Genomic DNA, 23,702 nt, shown 5'->3' on the forward strand with positions numbered 1-23,702 from the left:
AAGGCCATGTAGTTCTCTAACTTACACATAGATGCATGCACACAGACATGGATACAGATACACAGAAACACACAAGATACCTACATATGTAGACATATATACATACATGCACACACATAATACACCAGACACACATACACACATAAAAACATATACAAGTACATTATATATATAATACACTGTAGATAACTGCATAAAATAAATGTATTTATTTCTATATATACATACACACACACACACACACACACACACACATTTCTCTAACACACATGGTTCATTTCATCTGACTGATTTAAGGCCAGTAACTTCTATGATATTTAGTGGCAAACATGGAGATAAACAATACTAGTGCCCTGATGTTTTTCACAGTGTATGTCATCAGTCTCAGGAAGGTTCTTAACAAACAAAAGTACAAGTCTCCTGAGGTCATCTGAGATCTCGTGAGACTGGTCATAATATCAGGGTGTTAATTCCCTGTGGCTGGTCTTTTTCCAACATGGATCATCAATTTCTCCTTCCCCAAATTCCTATTACCTTTTCAACTGACTCAGGGACTCTCCATTTCCTACCTCAAAGCATAATCTGTATGTTAATTATTAAGCCAAGCAGGCAAGATAAAATGGCTTCTTTGGGTGCCTATTTAACAATGTCAACACTTTTCACTGTTCGGATTAATAAAGCAGTAATTTAAGTTATACTCTACTGTGCTTAAAATGTCTTTGCATTACTTTACATGACATAGAGAATATCCTGTTTATATCCTAGAAATATTCCTTGAAGGTCTAGGTTTTTTAATGTGTCAAGAGAAGGTGTTAGTGATCTGCTTAAGTACTAACACAGCTGCCAAACTCCATATAAAATTTTATCACGCTAGGTTATACCAAACCTGAAGTACCACAAGGAGGCTGCCAATAGCCCACTACTTGTCTGTCTTATTCATCTACATTCCTTTCCTCAACTTGTATATATTTACATGCCTCTGTGTGCATAAGGTTTAAATGTGTCCAAATTAATGTTTCCACTGTAGACACATGGCTCATAAGGATCCAAGCAGAGCATCTGCTTCCTCTTTTCACAAAGATAGCTTGTATCAATCTTTAGGTAAATTTAAAAAGGGAAGACTAGTGTGTTACATGCCTGTAATCCATACCTTAGAAGATATAAAAGAAGGTCATGAGGTCAAATAAAGACTAGATAACATAACAAAATCTCAACAAAACAAAAACCCCTAAAAGTTTTAAAAACCAAAATTTTAAAAAGTTTACAAGTTTACTTAATTTATACAGTAATAACATCTTATCTGAACTGAAATGAAAATAATTAGTTTTAATTCATAAATATTGATACCCTTGATTTCTTTTGTTGTTATTATTATTTTTTGTTGTTGTTGTTTTTGACGGTATAAAAATGTGTGTTTTATTAAAGAGTCTCACAAAATGGAAATATCTCAAAAAGGAAGCTAGGCTAACAACCTCCACCTACAGAATTGGAGAAGATGGAGTAATGCGTTTTCTGCTTGACCAGGACGGGTGGGAAAGTATAAACAGAACCAATCTAAAAATGGCTGATATTACCGAAGCCTGAAAAGGGGTCCCAGAAGATGGAGCTGTAGACCTTGCTCAGGCCAACTTGACCTCTTCTTTGACCCCTCTGGCTTCTGGCTTCTCTTCCCTGGTTTTCTCCTCTTCTCCTCTTCTGTGACTTTTTTCTCTTCAGGATCTTTTTCTTCCTCATTCTCTGTTTTGACTCTTTTGGCTTTTTTGACGTTAGAAGAGTTCTTGCAACCACCTTCTCCCTCCTCACAGGCAATGCGTCTGTCAGAGGAGCAGATGGAGATTTGTTTTTCAGGAGGGTCTTCCTCATCCTCATCACTGCTCTCTTCAGGGATGGTAGTCTCAGGTATGTCCTGCATTTGGATCCCGGGGGCATGGGGTAACATTCTCAGGTACTCAAAAGAGCCGCTGCTTGATCTTTTCCAGGTATTCATTAGTGTTTTGGTTACTCATATTGGAAGGACTAATGTGAAGCTTGAAATCTGGTCCAAAGTATTCAAAGTAGTCACTGTATGGTAGCTCATTAGGGATCTCTGTGTCCAGGGCCACAGCTGTTTCTTAAGTCCAGCACCAAGTGACATTATGGATGGTGTAGCCACCTCTTCCCAGCAATAGCATAGGCAAGTTGAAACTCTTCACAAACTCCACACACTTGGTATGCCCTTTGGTGGTCAGATTGAAGCAACCTAACCAATCCCCAGACAGGGAATCTGAGCCACACTGTAAGACCACTGCACTAGGCTGGAACATCTCCATTACTTTGGACATGATTGGCTTGAAGATGGCTTCACAGGACTCATCATCAATGCCGTCTCGCAGTGGGTAGTTAACCACATAGTACCTTTTCAGCCCCAATATCCCGTAGGTCCTCAGTTCCTGGGAAGTGCTCCCCGTATTTATGAAAGGAAACAGTCATGACCTGATCTGTAGTACAGAAAGCCTCTTCCACACTATTGCCATGGTGAATATCAATGTCAATATACAGCACCCTCTGGTGATACTTTTAGCAGTTCCAGGATGGCCAAGACGATATCATTGATGTAACAGAAGCCAGATGCTTCAGACTTCTTTGCATGGTGCAGGCTCCCAGCCCAGTTCACAGTGATGTCTGTCTGCTGCTTATTAAGTTACACAGCACTTTGAGACAGAGCCACCCGTGGACAACTGACAGAACTCAAACAAGTCATCAAATACTGAACAGTCCTCACCCACACTGAATCTCTGCATCTGCTTGCTGTATTCAGACATATCATCTGAGCAAAAAGAATACAATAACTTAATGTAGTCATCACTGTGGTAGTTGGTCTTCTTCAAGTTGGCTTTGTAAGGACAATAGATTTCTATTTTCTAGTAGAGACCATAGTTGAGCAGCAAATTGTGACTCATACCGATTCGGTGAGGTGATTGGGTGATGCCCTTGATTTCAGGATCCAGCCATTGAATGTTCTAGGGAATATTATATACTATGTATTATATACAACTAGTACAGCTTTTTAGAATAAAAAATACATTTTAGGACAAATTCAATGCCAAAGTTTGAATCTAACTATACCTCTTTCTTTACATCTACAGTTCCTTAATATATTATCATTCAATCATAAAACAAAGACTCAAAATGAAGTACATGCTTTCAACTTCTCTCTTTAAAGCTTAATCTCACCTTTCCAAAGGTTTAATCTACACAGAAGTAATAAAACAGGGCTAAAAATATATCAAGGTTCAAATACTCAAACCAATAATCTTGAATTTTACAAGTTATTCTATATTACAAATGCCGCTAATAACAACAACAACGGTGTGGGTGTTTTCCCCCACTGTTCTTTAAGATAGATCATGTGTCCTACACTATATATTCCTCTAGCTTCTAATCCCACTCTAAATCTATCCCATGTAGATGCCAAGAACTACCTCAAAAGTAGTCAATAATGTTTATCTACTTTTTAATCGTAGTTGCTTTTTAAATTTGATGAGAAACTCCCTCCTATAGATAGATATAAAACATGATTTTAAATTATGCCTATTTAAGCCACTAGTCAGGAATCAATTTAACATATTTTCAACAAAGAATACATTCTTTAAGGAGGTATACTCTATATAATCCAAATACAGATAAATAAAGTATTTCTTTTAAAAATGTACGTATATTCTGACTTGATGACTCAGGGGTTAAAAAAAACTGACTGTTCTTCCAAAAGTCCTGAGTTCAATTTCCAAAAATCACAGGCTCACAACCTCCTGTAATGGGATCTGATGCCTTCTTCTGGTGCATCTGAAGACAGCTACAGTATATTCATATATATAAAATAAATAAATCTTTTTCAAACAAACTGTTAATATGTCGTCAAGAAAAGTATAAACATAGCCAGGGGTGATAATGTCTTTAATCCCAGCACTAATGAGAAAGAAGGAGGCAGATATCTGAGTTAGAGGCCAGCCTAGTCTACACAGAGAAACCCTGTCTCAAAAAAAAAAAAAAAAAAAAAAAAAAACCATAAATGTGAAAGAACAGTGACACCAGGGAACAGCCAAGAGAGTGATAAAGCATGAAACTGGACAGCAGCTCCACTGAGAACTCTACAGCTATAACAGTGTAGGCAGCTAGACTTGGGAGCAGAGGAAGTGCCAACTCCAAGGTATGAGGAAAAGACAGGGGTAGCAAGCAAAATGCATAGAATGCCCGAGCTAGTTCTGTGCTTCTCTAACAGAGTGTAAGACGAATATTTATAAACAGAAACTCATTTGCTCAGATTTCTGCAGGCTGGGAAGTGTTGGGGTCAATAAACCACAGGTTCCAGTCTCATGAGACCTTACTCTCTTTACGCTGTCTGGACCCCACATGACAAAAGAAAGAGGTAAAAGGGAACCAAATACTCCTTTAGAATGTTTAAGATCATCCTCTCACCTTAATTTTCAATGGCATTAAATTTCAAGTGAATTGAAGCCATGCTGTATATGTTTGTACATAACTGTGTGTATAGATATGTGTGTGTATATATATATGTACATATATATATATATGTGTGTGTTTATGGATCTGTGTAAGACATGTATACACATATCCTGCATACACATGTATATAAATGTGCAAAAGGTAAAGCTACAAATCTGTTTTGAATAAGAATGGCACACATAGGTTCATATATTTAAATGCTTCTTCATGTGTGAATAACATTACTTGAGAAGTATTAGGAGATGTGACATTGTTGGAAAAAGTGTGAGACAGAGACAAACAGACAAACAGACAAAGGCAAAAAATAGATACGACTTGGTATTCCAAGACTTTCTGATCTGCACCTTGCCATTGTACTCTAGCACTGGGTTTGTTTATAAGTAATCTCTGTCAGAGGTACTTCTAAGTATCTACCATCTAGCTCATTCATCGAAACCATTGTTTATCCATTGAGCCAACATTCTAAATAAAGCCATGACAGTCTAAAGTTCAGACATTCTTATGCTTCATAATGATGATAGATCATAAACCAAGAAAAATATGCTTTGTTTAAATATATATTTCACTAATATTGAAGGAGTAAGTTAAGTGTAACTCAAATCTGAAATGCATTTAGACATTTTGACAATTTTCACTCTTTAAAACCTTGGGGGGGGGTACTTGTTAAGCATCAGCCATAAAAGAACTGTTATTACGAATAAATGTTGAATGTATAACTGTGAAATGGCTATGTTCAGACACTGGACTCTATGCAAGGCTTATACTAGAGCATTTTAATGGAACCGTGAGATAAACCACTATAAATTTGAAAATATTAAACAAAAAATACTTCTGAACCAGATTTCAGGACTAGGAGATGAGGCAGGTGAATTCCTGGAGCTTGCTAGTCATCCAGTCTAGCCAAAGCATTGAGTTCCAGGCACAGTGAGAAGCCATGTCTGAGAAACTAAAGTGCAGAGGAATTAAAGTAAATACCCGATGTCAAACCCTGATCTTTATGTCTATCTATGTGCATGCACTGCACAAAAACATACCTATACACATATACCACATATACACAAAATAAATATTTTATTGTATGTCATACAATGTTAGAAACATTTTCTTAAAATGTGTCTAACTAGCGATTTTAGTAAATTGTCATTATTTTTTTCAAATACTTATTTTTTTTAATATTTAAAGACTAAAAAACAGTTAACATAGTTCCACAGTAAAAATACTGTGGAAATGAGACATCCTACAGAAAAAGAAAACTCCATTTCTAACAATGGCCAATAAAAATTATGTGTAGTTACTACTACCAACATGTTTTACTCTTTTGTTTTGGTTTTAGGAGAGTAGTAATTGGAGGGGGCATTTTTAAAACAAGTGTCATGTAGCAAAGGCTGGCCTCAGTCTCACCTTGCAGACAAGGCTAGCATTCAAGTCCTAATCCTCTTTCTCTACCTCCCAAGTGGTAAGATCACAGGTATTCATTAACAGTATGTTTTTAAAGATATGTATACAGTACAGGATTAAACAGAGCCAATTAACACAGGTTCTACCTTACCTATTTAACTTTTTATGGTTAAAATTGCATGATGGTCAATTTTAACACATAATGAACTGTATTTATTGCTATCAACACTAATGTTACAGAATATAAAATTTTAACCTTTGACCAAAATTTTCCCAACATCTACTCCTTTAATAATAAGTACCATTCTACTTGAGTCTGAATTTAATTTTTATGTGTGTGCATATGAGACTGTACAGTATTTATCTTTTCAATGTCTGGTACATTTTGCCTAATATAATACATTTTGGGTTCATCCATGGTGTCACAGAAATTGGAAGTTTTCTATTGATTATTTAGACTTTTAATCTTGATGTATATTAAAGACAATTTGGGGCCAATCATGATACTATATGCCTGTAAAACCAGTATTTGGGAAGAAGGCTGAGAAATGAAAAGTTTGAAGCCAGTCTAGTCTACCGAATAAGACCCTGTCTTTAATTTTTAAAAAATCATTCCAATTACTATATAAACATTGTACAACTTAAAGTTAATCCAAATCACTAAAGATATTCAAATGTAAATTCGTGCTGTTTAATAAATGTAGCTTAACTGGCCCTGGGTGGAAAGGGTCATGTAGCAGACAAGACTCTGCCATCTCAGCTTTTATTCCTCACCTTATAAAACAACAGAATATTCTATGGCTATCAGGGTCGATGACATCTGATCAGAAATTTCTTTTAAAATTTTTAGATTTATTTTATTATACGAATGTCTGCCTGGATGTATTCTGTTTACCATGTGCATGAAGTGACCCCAGAGGTTGGAAAAAAGTGTCAGATCCCCCTGGAACTGGAGATATAGGTAGTCATTTGCCACCATGTGGTTACTAGAAGTCAAAATGCAAGTGCAACAAATATTCTTAACCACTGAACCATCTTTGTAGTCCACCTGTTTACAAATTCCTTTACTGTTTCAATTTAATTAAACTATCCCAAAGTCAAATTGCAAATGATTATTCCCCAGTGAGATTTTTAAAAACATAAACACTAAAGTTTATATAATACTTTTTATGTTTTTTAGATACATATATTCATAGATTTAACATTTTGGTAGTTTGTAGATTACTTAAAAAATATGTGACACAGTAATTCAAGTAAAAAATATTAATGGATAAATTTGAATTCACCTTTAATTAATTACTAAATTGTTTGTAATAACAACCATGAGTTTTTCAAAACTGAAGCATATGATTATGTAAATTTCAAACTATGATCCGTGAAAGTTCATATTTAACTAATACAAATATGTTAATGTACAATTGGGTATATAGATTCATTATCTCTAATGTTAGGTAAAAAATATGAGTTCAATCCACACATTTAAAATTTTTTAAATAAAATAAAAAAGTAAAAAGCATGTCATAGTGACACAATCTTTTAATTCCAACCACCCTGCCTAGCCTACCTGACAAGCTCCAGCCCATGGGAGATTCTGTCTCAAAAGCAAAACACTGATGGCATGACACTCAAAGCTGTCCTCTGACCTCCACACAAAGGTGAGCCCATACACACATCTGCTCCTTTATTTCTCTTCCAGACTTTACATAAGATGACGCAGGACAAAACTGTTACACATTTACAATTACCACACTGTCAGGTTGAGAGGTTACCACAGCAGGGACAATACATATTTTAACTGCTTATTAAACTTTAAGACATACAAAAATGAGCTAAATGACACCAGTGGGAAGCAACTAAACAAATCTGCCTCTGCCAACATCCCCAAAACACAGGTATATGCAGTAGGAGACAAAATTTAACAAACCTAATGTCATGAGCAGGGGGCACATCAGATATGAACGGCCTTCGAGTAATATTTTTAAGTGCTGTGAGTCATCCTAGAATGTGTAACCAGAATTGCAAATGCACATCTCAGAAAACTGAAAACAAATGTAAACTGCTCACTCATTCTCATGTGTTTGAACAGTTGCTCTACAGCTGATGGCCCCACCTGAAGGTCTGCAGAACCTGAGGGGCGAGAACTTTGGCAGACTCACCCCTCCTTTTGGGCCACTGTGGAGCAGGCCTTTAAGGGCTGAGCCTATGGTTCTCAGCTTCCTGATCTGTCAAGGTCAGACAACAACTGCAGCAACTGATTCTGCCAAGATTTCTCCACCTTGATGGAGTGGACCCTCCCAAAAGTGCAACATAAATCTTTCACTTTGTTTCTCTTTGGAATTTTTGTCTCAGTAATATGAGAAACATGACTAATACAACAGGTAAGTTTTGGCAGGGGTATCATAAGATGAAAACAGGTAAAATAGGAGGAGTGGGGCATATTTTTAATATGATATGCCTAGGAGGCAGAGGCAAGTGGATCTCTGTAAGTTGCAGGCCAGCCAAGAAATACTGAGATCCTGTCTTCAAAAAACAAAAAACAGATACTAAATATACACTGTAGTATGTTATAGTTCTGGCAAAGAAACACAGTATACATACATATACATTTGAAAAGATATATGCTAAAGCCTTAATGGTGTCATCTTAAATGAAGCAGAAACATGGTGGCTTAATTTTATTTTCGATATTTTCTAATGAACTTGTTCTTGTGTCTGTCTTTATGTTTATATTATTTTTAAAATAGTGAAAATACAATCTGAAAATACAAATGCTGTCTTACGAAGGACCATATGAATACCAATCTTTAACTACACTAGATCCACATTAATGAAAACTTGTCAATTGCCTTTCTAAAGAGCTACCTTGGATGATGGCTATCTTAATGAAAGTGCCAATAAAAACTAAGAAGGTACTCACTCACCCTGACATCCCAATGTGACTGAATATTTAATATGACATGACTCCTGGCCAAAAGCATGTGCCTGTTTCAACTAGGAAACAAAAGAATCATCATTTTCAGATTTACTAACATAATTAACTTCAAAGAAGTAAAGTGACTTGTATACAAAATATATAATTTAACATTTTTCGTTCATGTTCACACAGTAACAGATACTTATTCTCCAGATTAATCACTTAAACAATGCCATTATTGGTATAAAGTTGTACTAGTATAGATTTTTCAACAGAGTAAGACTTTAAAATAAACTCAACTCTGTACAAATAATGTATGTAAGGAAAACAGATAAAATTACTGCTTTGAATATCTGTAGACCAACTGTAATTAAATTCAGAAAAACTTTAAAATGCAGAAAAACAAATAAATATAAGAACCATGCAAGCTCTCTGCTCCTCCCTGTTCTACAGACAGCCGCATTTTCTCGTGCAGTGCCAGCCCCATCCCTTAGACAAGATGGTGAAAGTCGGTGTGAACGGATTTGGCCGCACTGGGCGCCTGGTTACCAGGGCTGCCTTCTGCTCAGGATCTAGCAAAGTGGAAATTGTCGCCATCAACGACCCCTTCATTGACCTCAACTACATGGTCTACATGTTCCAGTATGACTCTACCCATGGAAAATTTAATGGCACAGTCAAGGCTGAGAATGGGAAGCTTGTCATCAATGGGAAGCCCATTACCATCTTCCAGGAGCGAGATCCCACTACCATCAAATGGGCTGATGCTGGTGCTGAGTATGTCTTGGAGTCTACTGGCATCTTCACCACCATGGAGAAGGCCAGGCCTACTTGAAGGGTGGGGCCAAAAGAGTTATCATCTCTGTCCCTTCAGCCAATGCCCCCATGTTTGTGATGGGTGTGAACCATGAGAAATATGACAACTCCCTCAAGATTGTCAGCAATGCATCCTGCACCACCAACTGCTTAACCCCCCTGGCTAAGGTCATCCATGACAACTTTGGCATCGTGGAAGGGCTCATGACCACAGTTCATGCCATCACTGCCACTCAGAAGACTGTGGATGGCCCCTCTGGAAAGCTATGGCGTGATGGCCGTGGGGCAGCCCAGAACATCCTTGCATCCACTGGTGCTGCCAAGGCTGTGGGCAAGGTCATCCCAGAGCTGAATGGGAAACTCACTGGCATGGCCTTCTGTGTTCCTACCCCCAATGTATCTGTTTTGGATCTGACATGCCGCCTGGAGAAGCCTGCCAAGTATAATAACACCAAGGTGGTGAAGCAGGCAGCTGAGGACCCACTAAAGGGCATTATGGGTTACACTGAGGACCAGGTTGTCTCCTGTGACTTCAACAGCAACTCCCACTCTTCCACTTTTGATGCTGGAGCTGGCATTGCTCTCAATGACAACTTTGTGAAGCTCATTTCCTGGTATGACAATGAATACAGCTACAGCAACAGGGTGGTGGACCTCATGGCCTACATGGCCTCTAACAAGTAAGAAACCCTGGACCACCCAACCCCCCCCCCCCCCCAGCAAGGACACTGAGAGCAAGAGAGAGGCCTCAGTTGCTGAGGAGCCCCATCCCAACTCGGCCCCCAACACTTAGCATCTCCCTCACGATTTCCATCCCAGACCCCCATAATAATAGGGGCCTAGGGAGCCCTCCCTACTCTCTTGAATACCATCAATAAAGTTCCGCTGCACCCAAAAAAAAAAAAAAAAAAAAAGAACCATGTAAAATGCCAAAGGTTCTATTACATGAGCAGTAGTTGATATTAAAAGGAGTCAATACAGCAGAAAACAAAAACAAAATTTATATCTACATAAAGAGAAAACAAAGATTGGGTCTTAAGAAAAAATAATCATTCTAGGTGTAAACTCCTTGGAGACAACATTATACCTGCTTTCTAGTCACCTGCAAAGCATTGCTATACAACACTGTCATTTATAAGTATTGAAAAATGTCTAGCTATTCATGAGAATAAGAGTAATGGAGCCAATGGCATGAGAACCCATTAGCTGTGTCTAAAGAATACCTCCTGGTACAAAAGCCACTCAGTCCTGTTGAATGGGCATAGCTAAGCAACCACGTTTCTATTTGTTACAAACGAACACTTTCATAACCCCAGCAACTGGATGACATATGCTTTAGTGATCAACCTGAGACTAGTCAAATCATTAAGTCATTACTCACCAAATGCTCTCACCTTGAATTCTACAGTAAGAAAGCTAACCCAGAAACGCTTCTTAGACTGGAGAATCTAATTTGGACAAACTAATACATTTTGAAAGTCTGGGCGGGGGTTGGGGGGAGCAGAAATAAAAGGCAAACATTTAAGTACCTTATCAAGAGACCTCTGGAACCTGGAAGTTGAAAGATGACTGAGTTGGTAAAGGGATTGCTACACAAACATAAAGAACCAAGTTCAGAGCCCCAATACCCATGTAAAATTCTGGTGGTGTAGTGTTATGTACCTACAACCCCAGCCTGTTTCTTAGCCAAGACAGCATTGCTAGATTAATGGGTTAAATGAGACCCTATGTTGAGATACGGGACTGAAGAGAAGGCTCAGTAATTAATAGCACTGGCTGCTCTTTCAGAGGATCTAGGATTGACTCCTAGCACCCACATGGTGACTCACAACATTCCGTAACTCCAGTCCCAGGGGATCTAATGTCCTTCTGGCCTCTGCTGGCACCAGCATACACATGGTACTCAGACAAACATGCAAGCAAAACACACAGACACATAAATACTTTTTTACATTTTAAAGATATAACAGCAATTTAAAAATAATTCAAATACACAAATGTACTCAACACATGAAAGAAGCAACACAAACACATAAAAACACAAAGAGACCACAATAACACTAAAAGACAGACACAATAAACTCCTTAAAGTCTAATTTTACTTGTTTTCATACTGAATCCCTGAAACTAAACTTCTTGGTTACAATCGAAGAGCCTTCCCTATACTAACTCTACAGTTATTATCACTCCTATTATTATTCTACATAGTCATGAAGGACGGAAACCTTGAAGCTTCAATCACCAACAGTAAGTACACAAGGTTAGACCTCTAAAGACACATGAAGCACTACACCATTAGCTTCAGACATTTGGAAAATAAGAACACTACATTGACCTAAAAAAATTTACGTCACAGATCAGTCCTATATTAAAGTCCTACTGTAAATTCAGTAACTGCCACTTGCAGGAGAAAAGACATGAGCCATTAGGATAAGATGTTTGAGCAATCATATCAGGTTTCAATTATATATTGTAAATAAAGACAGAAAACATAGGAACCATGGGATACATGAATAAGAAAGAAAACATTTTACACAGGAAACTGAGAATATAAAACTTTGTGTCCACTAGAGAAGAAAACAGGGCTGATAATAAAAGTCTCAACAATTAATATGCATAAACTATGGATATAGAAATGTACAGTGTAATATTTTTATGCATTCTACATTTATTAAACACCTAGACTTCCAAACTTAAGAGCACAGTACAGACACAAATCTATTGTGAATAAGCAAATTTCAGTCTTTTACACAGAACTCACTTCACTAATAGATTTTTCAGGGTCCATATATACATTATGCATTAAGAATTCACAACGTTATCTTAGAGTCGTTGTTCAGCACATATAAGGTCCTGACAACTACTGAAACAAGAACTAATGACATTGAGATAAGAGCCTATTAAGTCACAAAACAAAAAACACACGGAGTAGAAATCCATAAATGTCTTTGGTCCCTTCCTGTTGACATACTTTCCTACTCCCATTGCTACAGCTACTCAATATGTTTTCAAGCATGGTGCGCCTTCTACAAACACTTCCAAGTATGTTCACAACAGAATGCTTGCCTCTCCTTCTTTCTGAGCATGTAAGTCAGGGTGTAGTTCCTCTATTATTCCCTGGCTCTCAGGACTGCAAGGTTCAAAGCAAGCAAGCAATATTAAATGACTCAAGATAAAAGATAATGATTTAAAAAAAAAAAAGAATCTAATTGTGAAGCTCAAAAAAGTCAGTGACAGGCAGCTGCAATAGCGGACACCTATACTCCCATCTACTCATGAGTCAGATACCAGACTGGGCAACTTAACAAAACTTTGCTCAAAATAAAATTATTACTAAAAGAATTAGTGTTAGGGTTAACTCAACATATAAAAGTGAGGCTGAATAATAAACACCTAGCAAAGGGAGAAGAAGCAGAAGAGGAGGGAAAGGGAGAGGAGCACAGAGAAATGGAAAAAGAATGGAGGAAAGAAAAACTCTGATATACAAAAAGAAATGACAATTTCAAGAAAATTACTAAAATCTTAGCATTCCTGACAATTTTTCATCAAGTATCAGCTGATTCTAAACACATTTTAGCATATAAAGCACAAGAAAGTAAATTAAAATGTTACCACTAAAAAAAGTATTAGTCAAAACAAATAAGACTACAATCAAAACTAAGTTACCTAAGTAAAACATCACCAAACAAAACACTGCATGTTCTTTTCAAGAAGCGTTAATATAGTAATAACTCAAGAAATAAGTCATGTTGTAAACTGCCTAGCTGTCCAATGAGGTAGCCTCCAGCCAAGTGTGCCTAGTCAAACAAAAATTTTAAATAATTAAAATTCAGTTCAGTCACATTAGTGACATTTCAGGCTCTCAACAGCAACATTTATTTGACAGAACAGATTTTAAAACAGCTCTTCATCACTGGAGAAAGTCTATCAAGCAGTGCTGGCCTATGTTTCCTGAGGCCCAATGAAGCCTAAGGGAACACTACTCTTTATGGGAATAGACAACATATTTTATTTTTAATATTTAATTAGTATTGTTGGGTATTAAATAGAAAAGGTTACTTAAAGCAAGAACTATATTTCTAAAGCACAGTACTTTTGATTCAAGTACTTGCCTCTTAAACATAATTTTACCCAAAAACTAGTTTCATGTATTCAATTCTCTAAGAAGAACCAATTTTTTAATTATCTATTTTTATAATTTCAGTTACCATAATTTTGATCAATAAAAATATTATAGTATACAAAGAAGCCATTTTTGTTCAGAATTATTATCTATGAATCAATGTTATTCACATTAACAAACACAAGACTGAAGGTTCTCATTTATGTCTCTTTAAACAAATGTCTTCTTTAAATGCATAAACAAGTGATTATGGCCCAAATGACAAAGAATCTCTATGTATCAAAGACAGACCTGAGTCATAAGGGTACACAGGACTTACTTTGTCATTCTCCTAATTACTAGGCAGTAATTATCAATATGGTGTCCTTTCAGACCACAATAGGAGGTCATGGAGAAACTTATCAAGAAACATAGTTAATTCTCTCTCACCTGAAACTCCATAAATCAAAAACCCTAGTGACAGGATGCCACAGCCTCTAAGTAACACTGATGCATGAGTTAGTTTGACAGCCTCTATACATTCGTCCAATAAAAGCAAGCATTAGAGTAAACATCCACAACAGAAACTTCAACACCAATAAATGTAGCTACTATTACCTATTGTTAAATTTTACAAACTACAACCTCAACTATTCAAAACAATTTTAGCAGCCAAGTAACACAAAGCAACAAACTATATATCAAAGTGTTGAAGTTTTTAATTATTCATTTTTAATTGTGCTAATTTTTACCATGTTTTCCTATTTGTACCTTAGACAGTTGACTTTCTATGACAAATATCACATATCCTTTCCAAACTTTTCTAACACTGTCGAATAGTCATATTTTTGGTGATTTATAGAAGCTTCTTATGGTTAAAATATCAAAGTTTGTACTTTGCTGTCAGATGGCAAAAGTTTTCCCACTTGGACAGTGATTCGTAATATGATATGGTTTGGCTTTAAAATTACAAACATTCAGCCAAATGCATAAGAACAAAATAAGGAACTTTATGAACTCATTACCTTGTTTTAAAAACTGTTAGTATCTTGCCATTTTTAGTCCATTAGTTGTAAGAAACAAAATGCTCTTTAGGTTTTCCTAGGTTAAACTTTAGTATTTTATGAAAAAATAAATAAAACAAATAGACAACTTTAACTACTGTCAGCTCATGAAACTACATTTCATCTGTATCAGGGGCCAGCAAACTTTCTATAATGATCCAGAAAGTATTAATTTAGATCTTTTTGCAAAATCCAAGTGTTTGTGCCTCAGTTATGTATCTCTGACTTTGTACTGCAAAAACCACAGGCCAGATATAAACAAGTAGGCAAGACTGTGATTCCGTAAAATTCACTTATAGAAACAGACTGCAAACTTTATGGGCCATTGTCCATGCGTGGTCTCTTCTGAAAACCCTCCATTAAATCACTGTATGACAACTTCAAATGGTGCTTATCTACAACTGTTTATAAAAAGAAAACTGTAACAACATTCACAACTAGAAGAGTTTACAAAAACATTTACTGCATATCCAGGATCCACATGCACAGCATCTCAGAATGTTTTTATCTTACAAACTACTAGTTTATATCAGGACCCCAATAAAGACCCTGCCATGTCAACTACACCTTTTAACTTATAGCACTACTGATAGTTAAACTGCTCCTTAAAATGATAGAAGGAAAAAACTATATCCAAGACCTAACCACATATCTGCTTATGTGGCCTTATTTGGAAATAGGGTCTTTGTAGTGGTAATCAAATCAAAGATCCCAAATTAAAATCTTCCTAAACTTAGGACTGGCCAGCCCTACATCCAGTTCATACTAGCCCTGTAAACATGTCTACTCATATGTTTCCACTGAGATTTTTGAGTGGACAAAGGAGGACCCTACTTGTTTATCCTGCCAAGCTTTGCCAATCTGAATGTTTCTGACTAAAACTGTTATTTAACACTTTCCTCTTCTGTATTTCCTGGAGGGTTGAAGCAGGATATATCGTGGGTAAAATTGTCTTTAAACAGACAGCTAGCTGCCTAGCTTTCTCCCAGCAGTGTTGTATTTATGATGCTCAATACCTACATTAATTATTGAGGCTTAAATACAAAACTGTAACAGTCTATCATTCCTTTTCCAAGTGATAGCTAGACGACTTCTATAAAAGAAAATCACTTTTCCCCAACTATTTAGCTGTCCAATAGTTTGCTTCTTAAGAAGAGTCTGGAAAAACACTTAATTTTTGCCTTTTAGTATCCCTATTAAAAATAATGATTAACTCATGAGCATTGGCTCTATCAGTATGATCAGACATTTTTTGAGTCACTGTGAACTTACATATTTAAGCACATGAACCTCAAACCACTGAAGAAGTCATCTTTCTTTTAGTGCTCAAATAAATTGTCCTACTTTTGGCCCAAAGTTGGACCCTGAGTTCTCTGACTCCAGGTCTATTTTCAGCTTCCAAATGGCTATCACCAGTTCGAATCTTCTTAAGCATTTCAGAAAAGAATTAAAGGGCTGGAGGGATGCCTCAGTAGTTAATAGCACTAGCTACTCCTTCAGAGGTCCTGAGTTCAAAACCCAGCAACCACATGGTAGTTTACAATGATCTTGCCCTCTTCTAGCATGCAGATATACATGCACATAGAGCACTCATATACATTAAATAAATAAATCTTTCAAAAGAATATCATCCAATTCTTGGCAACTATCTCCAGCTGAATCTCAAGTCAAAAAATGTATCTCTATATCTTATTTCTGAAAGCTTAAAACAGACTGTGCTCCTCCTTAGTTGTCCTATTCTCAATTAATGATAACACCATTATTTTTTTTTTTGTGTGTGTAGGCCCAATACCCATAAACATTGACTTCAATATCCAAAATCTATATCTTCTCACAGTCTATTTTTCAGTCATGGAGTCACAGTTAATAAAACATAGAAGTCAACTGCTATTCAATCCAATATCCCTCAATTTCCCTAAGAGTAAAAGAAAAGAAAATTTGCCAGACATGGCAGCCACACCTATGATCCCAGAACTCAGGAAGCTTCAGAAGATTACTTAAGTTCAATGCCAGCTTAGACTTATGGCAAAACCTTCTCTGTTTGCCCCCAAACTCCCACCCAAGAAAAACGTAACTCACTTCCAAAGAGTTCCCACCTATATTAAAATGACTTAAAAAGCAATTTTACTCCTCAAGATAGTGTTCTGAGGTTTTGGTATATGGTAAATGGACCTCAGGAAAACAACAGAAGTCAGATTTTTCCACTATTTCCAAGTAAAATAAAAATCAAACAGATCAAAATTATGTCCAATTAGTTAGCCAACAGTAGTTAAACATGGATATTTTATCTATTTAAGAAAACACTTTTCTTCACTCCACTACTTTTTTCACTCCTACTTTTTTCAACAATCCCATCATGGTTTAAAAGTTCAAGTACCTGCAAAAATAAAACCTCAAAAAATGAAATTTCTGATGTTTGAGTTAAGGATGTGCCTCACTTATAAAGCACCAGCCTACCATGCCAAGTCCCTGAGTTCATAGCCTAGTATCAAAAAAGAGAAGGGAAGGACTGGTACTAAAGCTCTGTTGAATGGTGTTTCACCTAGCCCTGAATTTAGTCACTAGTATCACAGAGAAAAATAATTGATGCTTTATCTCTATTATTTTTTTTATTAAGAACTACAAGAAAGCCTAGGGTAGTAACTTACACCTTATCTTTAGTATAGCACATACTCTCTTCTCTCCTTTGATAAGTTTTCATGAACCTACACTAAATTCTAATCAACTGGCTCTCTACTTCTTTAAATTTGGACCCACGGTTACATGTATAAACTAACAAAAAAAAAAAAAAAAAAAAAAAAAAGCCTACTTAAATTACTTTTCATGATATTATGAGAAAAACCTGACAAAAACATTTAATTGAGTAAGATTTATTTGGTTCAGTTTTAGAAAGAATTGTCTATCATAAAGGAGGGGTACAATGGTGATCACAGCAACAGAAGCACATGACAGAGGCTCCTCATCACAGAGAACTAGAAAGCAGACACTGTAGGCCAGAACCAGACGCAACCATAACCTTCAATGGTACTCTTCTCCTACTGATGTATTTCTGCCAGCCATCCTCTTAACCATGCCACAGCCTCCCAATGAAGAACCACCACCTGGTTACCAAATGTTCAAACAAGCGTGCTTCTGGGAATACGTATGATCAGACTGAGAACTGCGGCTAGGAACGTAGCACGTCTGGGCCTGAGCCGACACAGCTCTCTTTGACCAATGACTCAATAAACTAGACAGAACTACAAACAGAATCAAAAGCAGCTCATTAAAGAAAGGCTCAAGGAAGAAGTAAGAACTTGAGGAACTTCATAGAAATCAGGAAGCCATGTTTTGTCCACCACCAAGATATACTAATATATTCACAAATATTTCTTCACTGACAAATCTTATCCCCACTCTCAAAAATCTAACACAAGAATTTAAATATTCCTTTTGCATTTCTATATATAATACTCATAGTAACAAAAGCTAGATGACATTCAACAGAATATTCATTATGCTGAAATATGGATTTTAATTCATTTTATTGAAATATTTAATAATCACTACAAATGTTAAAACTACCTTAATCCATTTTATATAAGAACATTTCTATTGCTTCGAGTTCCTTTAGTTCACAATCACTGACATTAATACTCAAAGGTAGCATAGACTACTTCTTTTTATATTTTTCAAATAAACATTGCTAGAAAGTGAATTAAAAAGCTTAATTTCTTTTATAATATGAACTCACCTGAAAGAGAAACTAAGTTACTACGTTCAGACCCAGAAACAAAGAGATGACTTAGAAAGGGGTTCTAACAAACCAAAAAGGGCTCACTGCAGCAGTGCTGAAAGATACATCCAGGACTCTAGTAGACAGTCTCTGATTTAAAAAGAAACAAAAAGAAAAAAAAAAAAAAAAACTTTTTTAATGTATAGAGAAGTATGAGAGTCCATGCCTTTAAAACCAGCACTTAAGATGCAGAGGCAAGGGAATCTCTGAGTTCAAAGCCATCCTGGTCTACAGAGTGAGTTCTAGGACAGCCAGGACTATACAGAGAAACCCTATCTCAAAAATCCAAAAAGACAAATTAATATTATTATTCTTTTCAATATACATGGGTGTTTTGCCTGCAAATCTGTTCCCTAGGAAGGCTTGAGATGTTAGTTCTTCTGTAACTGGAGTTACAAATGGTTGTAAGCTACTAGGAGATGCATGAATCAAAGCTGGGTCCCCTTGAAAAGCAGCCAGTGCTCTTAAGCACTAAGTTATCTCTCCAGAATCTGATGTTTAACCAGACTTAGATACTTGAGGAGTCTCAGATATTCTGATTTTAGAAGGTTAGATTATACCACAAAATAAAATTAAAAGTTAAAGAACTAGAGGATTACTAAGAGCTAAGAAAAATAAACAAACAAACAAGGCAGTGGCAGTACCTGCCTTTGATCATGGCACTCAGAGGTGATGGCTGAGGCAGAGGTAGAGGCAGGAAGATCTCTGAGTTTGAGGCCAGCCTGGTCTAAAGAGCACATTACAGAAGAGCTACACAGAGAAACCCTGTCTGTAAGAAGGAGGAGGGAAGGAAGGGAGAGGGAGAGAGGGGGAGAGGAGGGGTGAGGAGGTAAGGAGAAGGTGAGGAGGAGAGGAGGAGAGGGGAAGGCAAAGGTGGAAGAGGAGGGGAAGGGAAAGGCAGGACTAGGAGAAGCTAAGGAAAGGAAAAACAACAAAAATATATGGGAACCAAGTAGGACTCAGTTGGCAGAGTGCTGGCCTGACGTGTACAGAACATGGGTTTGGATTCTTTAAAAGGACTCTGTGCCACAGACTGGACAGACACAGTGGTGCAGGCTTGTTATACTAACACTGGAGTTAGAGGCATGAGGATCAGGAACACAAGGTTATTATTAGTTACACAGTGAATTTAAGACTAGCTTGAGTTGCATGGGATATTTTATCTAAAATTCAAAGAGAAAAATAATACGATATATAAAAATAAAACAAAAAAATAAACACAATATTAACACAAACTCACAAATTATGTGCACAGTGGCACATGCCTGCCTGCACTCGGAAGGAAGAGGCAGGCACATCTCTGAGCTCAGGAGGTCTACATAGTGAGTTACAGGATAGCCAGAGCTACACAGTAAGACTTTATGTTTCAAAAAATACCAAAAAATAAAAGTAAATAAATAAAGAACATGGCAGTCCCCTAAGGACCAGGCATTCCCTATACCTTCTAACTAATCAAACCAAAGAACTGAATTATTTTAAATGCTTCTTCAAGTTTAATTACTTTACAAACTAAAACATGAAGTTTAACATTTCTACAAATAAAGTAAATACAAATAACTGTTAGAAAGGATAAAGTTTAATTTTTGCTCCAACAGCTGGTTTTCAACCTTTCTCTTTATTCACAAATGGAGAAAGAAAAAGCAAAATCTTAATTCCAAATTTAACTAGTTTCAAAAACTGAGAGCCATATTTTGTTATGCATGCAGCACTTTTACTTTAAATTGTGTTAACTTGTCAATTATTTCTACTGAAACAAAATAGCAAAACTTTCACTATGCCTCTGAGCACAAAAATGAATAAATTTTACTAAAATAATAGATGAACAAAGGAAAATTAGGAATCCAACAACCAACCAGTAATTCTCTAATATAAACAAAGAGAAAAGAACAAGCAATTATATCAACCAGGAAAAAAACCAACAAAACTCAATTACCAGCAGACCGCTATCAGCAATAACCTTAAGTATAAATGGCTTCCACACTCCAATAAATATAAACAGACTGTGTTAAATAACAAGACCCAACTATTTTGTTGTCAAGAAGAGACACCTCAATGACAAAGACACAAACTAAAAGTGAAAGATTAGTTCTATATACAAAATTACACAGTAAGTAAAAAACAAGCAATAGTAGCTATAATCCTATTTTAAAAGATAGACTTCAGGACAAAATTTAAAAATTAAATCACTACACATTAATAAAGCAAGTATCTCATCAAGAACATAAAGCAATTACAAATATATAGGCAGCAAACACTGATGTAGCCCCTAACTTCATAGAGTCCAAGGGAGATAGGCACAGCTACAACAGTGACTGAAAGAATGCCCAACTCATCCATAAACAGATCTATACAAAAGTAAAGAAAATCAACAAATAACTTCAGCGTTAAACTAAACAGACACCTATAGAATATTCAATCCAACACTGAAATACTATTTTTCACAATAGCAATGAAACTTCCTCTAAAATATACATTTTAGACCATAATGCATGTCAGAATATCAAAAAACTATTAATTTCTTATATTTTATCAGACTATTAATGCAAGACTATAATACTAAGGAGGCTATATCAATGCACGGAGATTCAACAACATAATGTTGAATAACAAATGAAGCAAAAACAAAACCACAATTTTTCAGAACCTTTGGGATCAATGTGAAGCAATTCTATGAAAGCTATGAGTGTTATCTTTAAAAAGAAGAGCAAGGTCTTAATAAGTTATTTAATAGTATGTTCAAGATCTTAGATTATCAAGAGTCTACAAAGTAAATAATCAGAAAAAAAAGATGAAGATCAGGGAAGAAATTCTTAAAATGGGGACTGAAAGAGCACAAAGAATCAATAAAACAAAACTCATTCTTTGAAATGATAGACAAGACTGAAAAACCTTAAGCCAAACAAACTAAAAGGAAAACATAAATTTAATAAAAAAAAAAAAAAAAAAAAAAAAGACAAGCACTGCAACAGACAGCTATAAAATTCAGAAGATCATTAGGAATACTTTGGAAACTTTTATTCTAAAAATCAGAACAATCTAGAAAAAAATAAATTTCTAGAGACATCTAACATACCAAATTAAGAGGATATAAACAACATAAACAGATCTAGAATGAACAATGAAATTAGAGTACTAATAGTTGTCCAACAAAGAAAAGCACAGAACCAGGCAGATTCACTGCAAAATTCTACCAGACTTTTAAAAAACAAACCTTAATGCCTGTAAACTAGTTCATATAATAAGAGAAAGAACACTGCAAAGCCCATTCTATAGAATGGTTATAACACCGGTAATGATACAAAAACCACATATGAACATGAGATGGATGGATGGATGGATGGATGGATGGATGGATGGATGGATGGATGGATGGATGGATGGATGGTTGAATGGACGGACGGACGGACCAACAGATACATGCAGGCATGCATGTATGGGTGAGAAGGAGGGAAGGAGGGAAAAATTATAGATCAATTTGAGCACTTAGAAGCAAAGAAATTCTCAGTAAATTTCCAGCATTTACTTCTTAAAAGAAAAAATATAAAAGGATAAAAATAAAATGAACATCTCAAAGGAATCTACTGAAATATGTGGAAACCAAGCACTTTAAGAACTGGTTTCTATTCTCAATAATGGCAGCTAAGCATTAAGCACTGACTACTCTTCCCTGACAAATTCTACTAAATATACAAAACAAACTTTTCTGCTAAGCATCTAGAATGGTACTAGTTATAAATAAGACTCATTATTCAATCTAAAATCATTTGCTGGATTCTTCAGTTTAGATAAAGTTGAATTGTAAACAAGTTATCATTTCTAACACTAAATGATAAAGCATACTAAAATGAGTTCACCATGGAGACTGCTTACATACATTATACAAAAAGTGAAACAATCTATTGTTTGATGTTTTTAGCATTATCATTTAAAACCAAGCCATTTATCAACTAGTTTTACTACATCCTAACTCTAAGTCATCCTTTCTTAAGAACAAAGAATACAGACTTATTCCTAAGTAATTAAGACCAATATATAGCATCTTTTTGAAAAAAAAGTGTAAGACATTACAAAGCTCTAAGTGATTCAGTATGTAAATGTTAACCAAAAATTTGGTAAGGAGAGCTAGAGAAATGGCTCAGTGGCTAAGACAACTTGCCGCTATCACAGGGGTCACAGGTTCAGTTCCGAGCACCCACTCCGTGCAGCACAACCACCTGTAACTCCAGTTCCAAGGAGCCAATGCATTCTTTCAGCTTCCAAGGGATCAGCAAGCATGTGGTGCACAAAGACACATGTAGTCACTCACACATACACATAAAATAAAAATAAACTGATCTTTTAAAAAGTGAGATCTCTCACGCAAAGCTTAGTAACAAGATGAAACCTAACAGCATTTATAGTTGCAGTAAAAATTATGCTAAGCAGAAGTCTCAGTTAAGTAATGGCCCAAAAACAGGCAAAAGAGCCATAGAGCAAAAATGTAAATTAAAAATAAATTCAGTATGGAAAAATAAAGTTCTGAGTATACTAGTACAAGGATGTTGACAACCATATGCAGAAAAAAAATTAAAAGTATATTTTTGTTTATCACTAATTTTTAAACAATACTAAATTCTAGAAAGGGTAACTTACAATTTATCTTTTAATATCAGAAGCAAACAATAGCAGAATGCATACCACCAGACTAATTTTATATACATGATACATGCCTAGAAACATTTTCTTGAAACAACATATAAGTGAAGGGAAAATCTCATATAAATATTTGCTTGAAGGAACAACAGAATTGAGAGGAAACTTAAAAGGTGCTTGCCCTCAAGTTAAGCTAAAAGCCAAATGCTTATTTCCCTTTACTTCTGGCCTACACTTGTGTGCTTACTGCTGTCTGGATCCTTTCCTGTCAACACACCCAGCACTTCAAAAGCCCCAACCACTCAGCCAGGATTTCTACCTTCAAAGAGCCTATGTTGCCATGGCAATCTCATGTTCTCCTGGGAACCAAATCAGCAGCACCCTATGATAGCATCCATAAAGACTGTCCAAACTCCAATTCCTCTGAGGCACAGGTCATATCCTGCCACAAGCACACCAATATTTACTTGCTATAATACATAATATCAAATTAAATCTG

At 36.0% G+C, this 23,702-nt stretch overlaps 1 protein-coding gene and 2 pseudogenes across 4 annotated transcripts in view; 1 reads left to right on the forward strand and 2 right to left on the reverse strand.

Moving 5' to 3' along the window:
- TCF12 (transcription factor 12) overlaps positions 1-23,702 on the reverse strand; it is a 241,240-nt gene that overhangs the window by 192,898 nt on the left and 24,640 nt on the right. The window lies entirely within an intron of this gene.
- On the reverse strand, positions 1,620-8,878 carry LOC308434529 (histone deacetylase 1-like; annotated as a pseudogene). Its single transcript has 2 exons — positions 8,822-8,878; positions 1,620-2,999 (listed from the first exon to the last, which is right to left on the reverse strand). The product of its transcript is annotated as a histone deacetylase 1-like (transcript).
- Positions 9,273-10,314, forward strand: LOC308434133 (glyceraldehyde-3-phosphate dehydrogenase-like; annotated as a pseudogene). The gene has a single exon. The product of its transcript is annotated as a glyceraldehyde-3-phosphate dehydrogenase-like (transcript).

The sequence above is a fragment of the Micromys minutus genome (assembly GCF_963924665.1).
Source record: "Micromys minutus genome assembly, chromosome: 21".
Taxonomy (NCBI): Eukaryota; Metazoa; Chordata; class Mammalia; order Rodentia; family Muridae; genus Micromys; species Micromys minutus.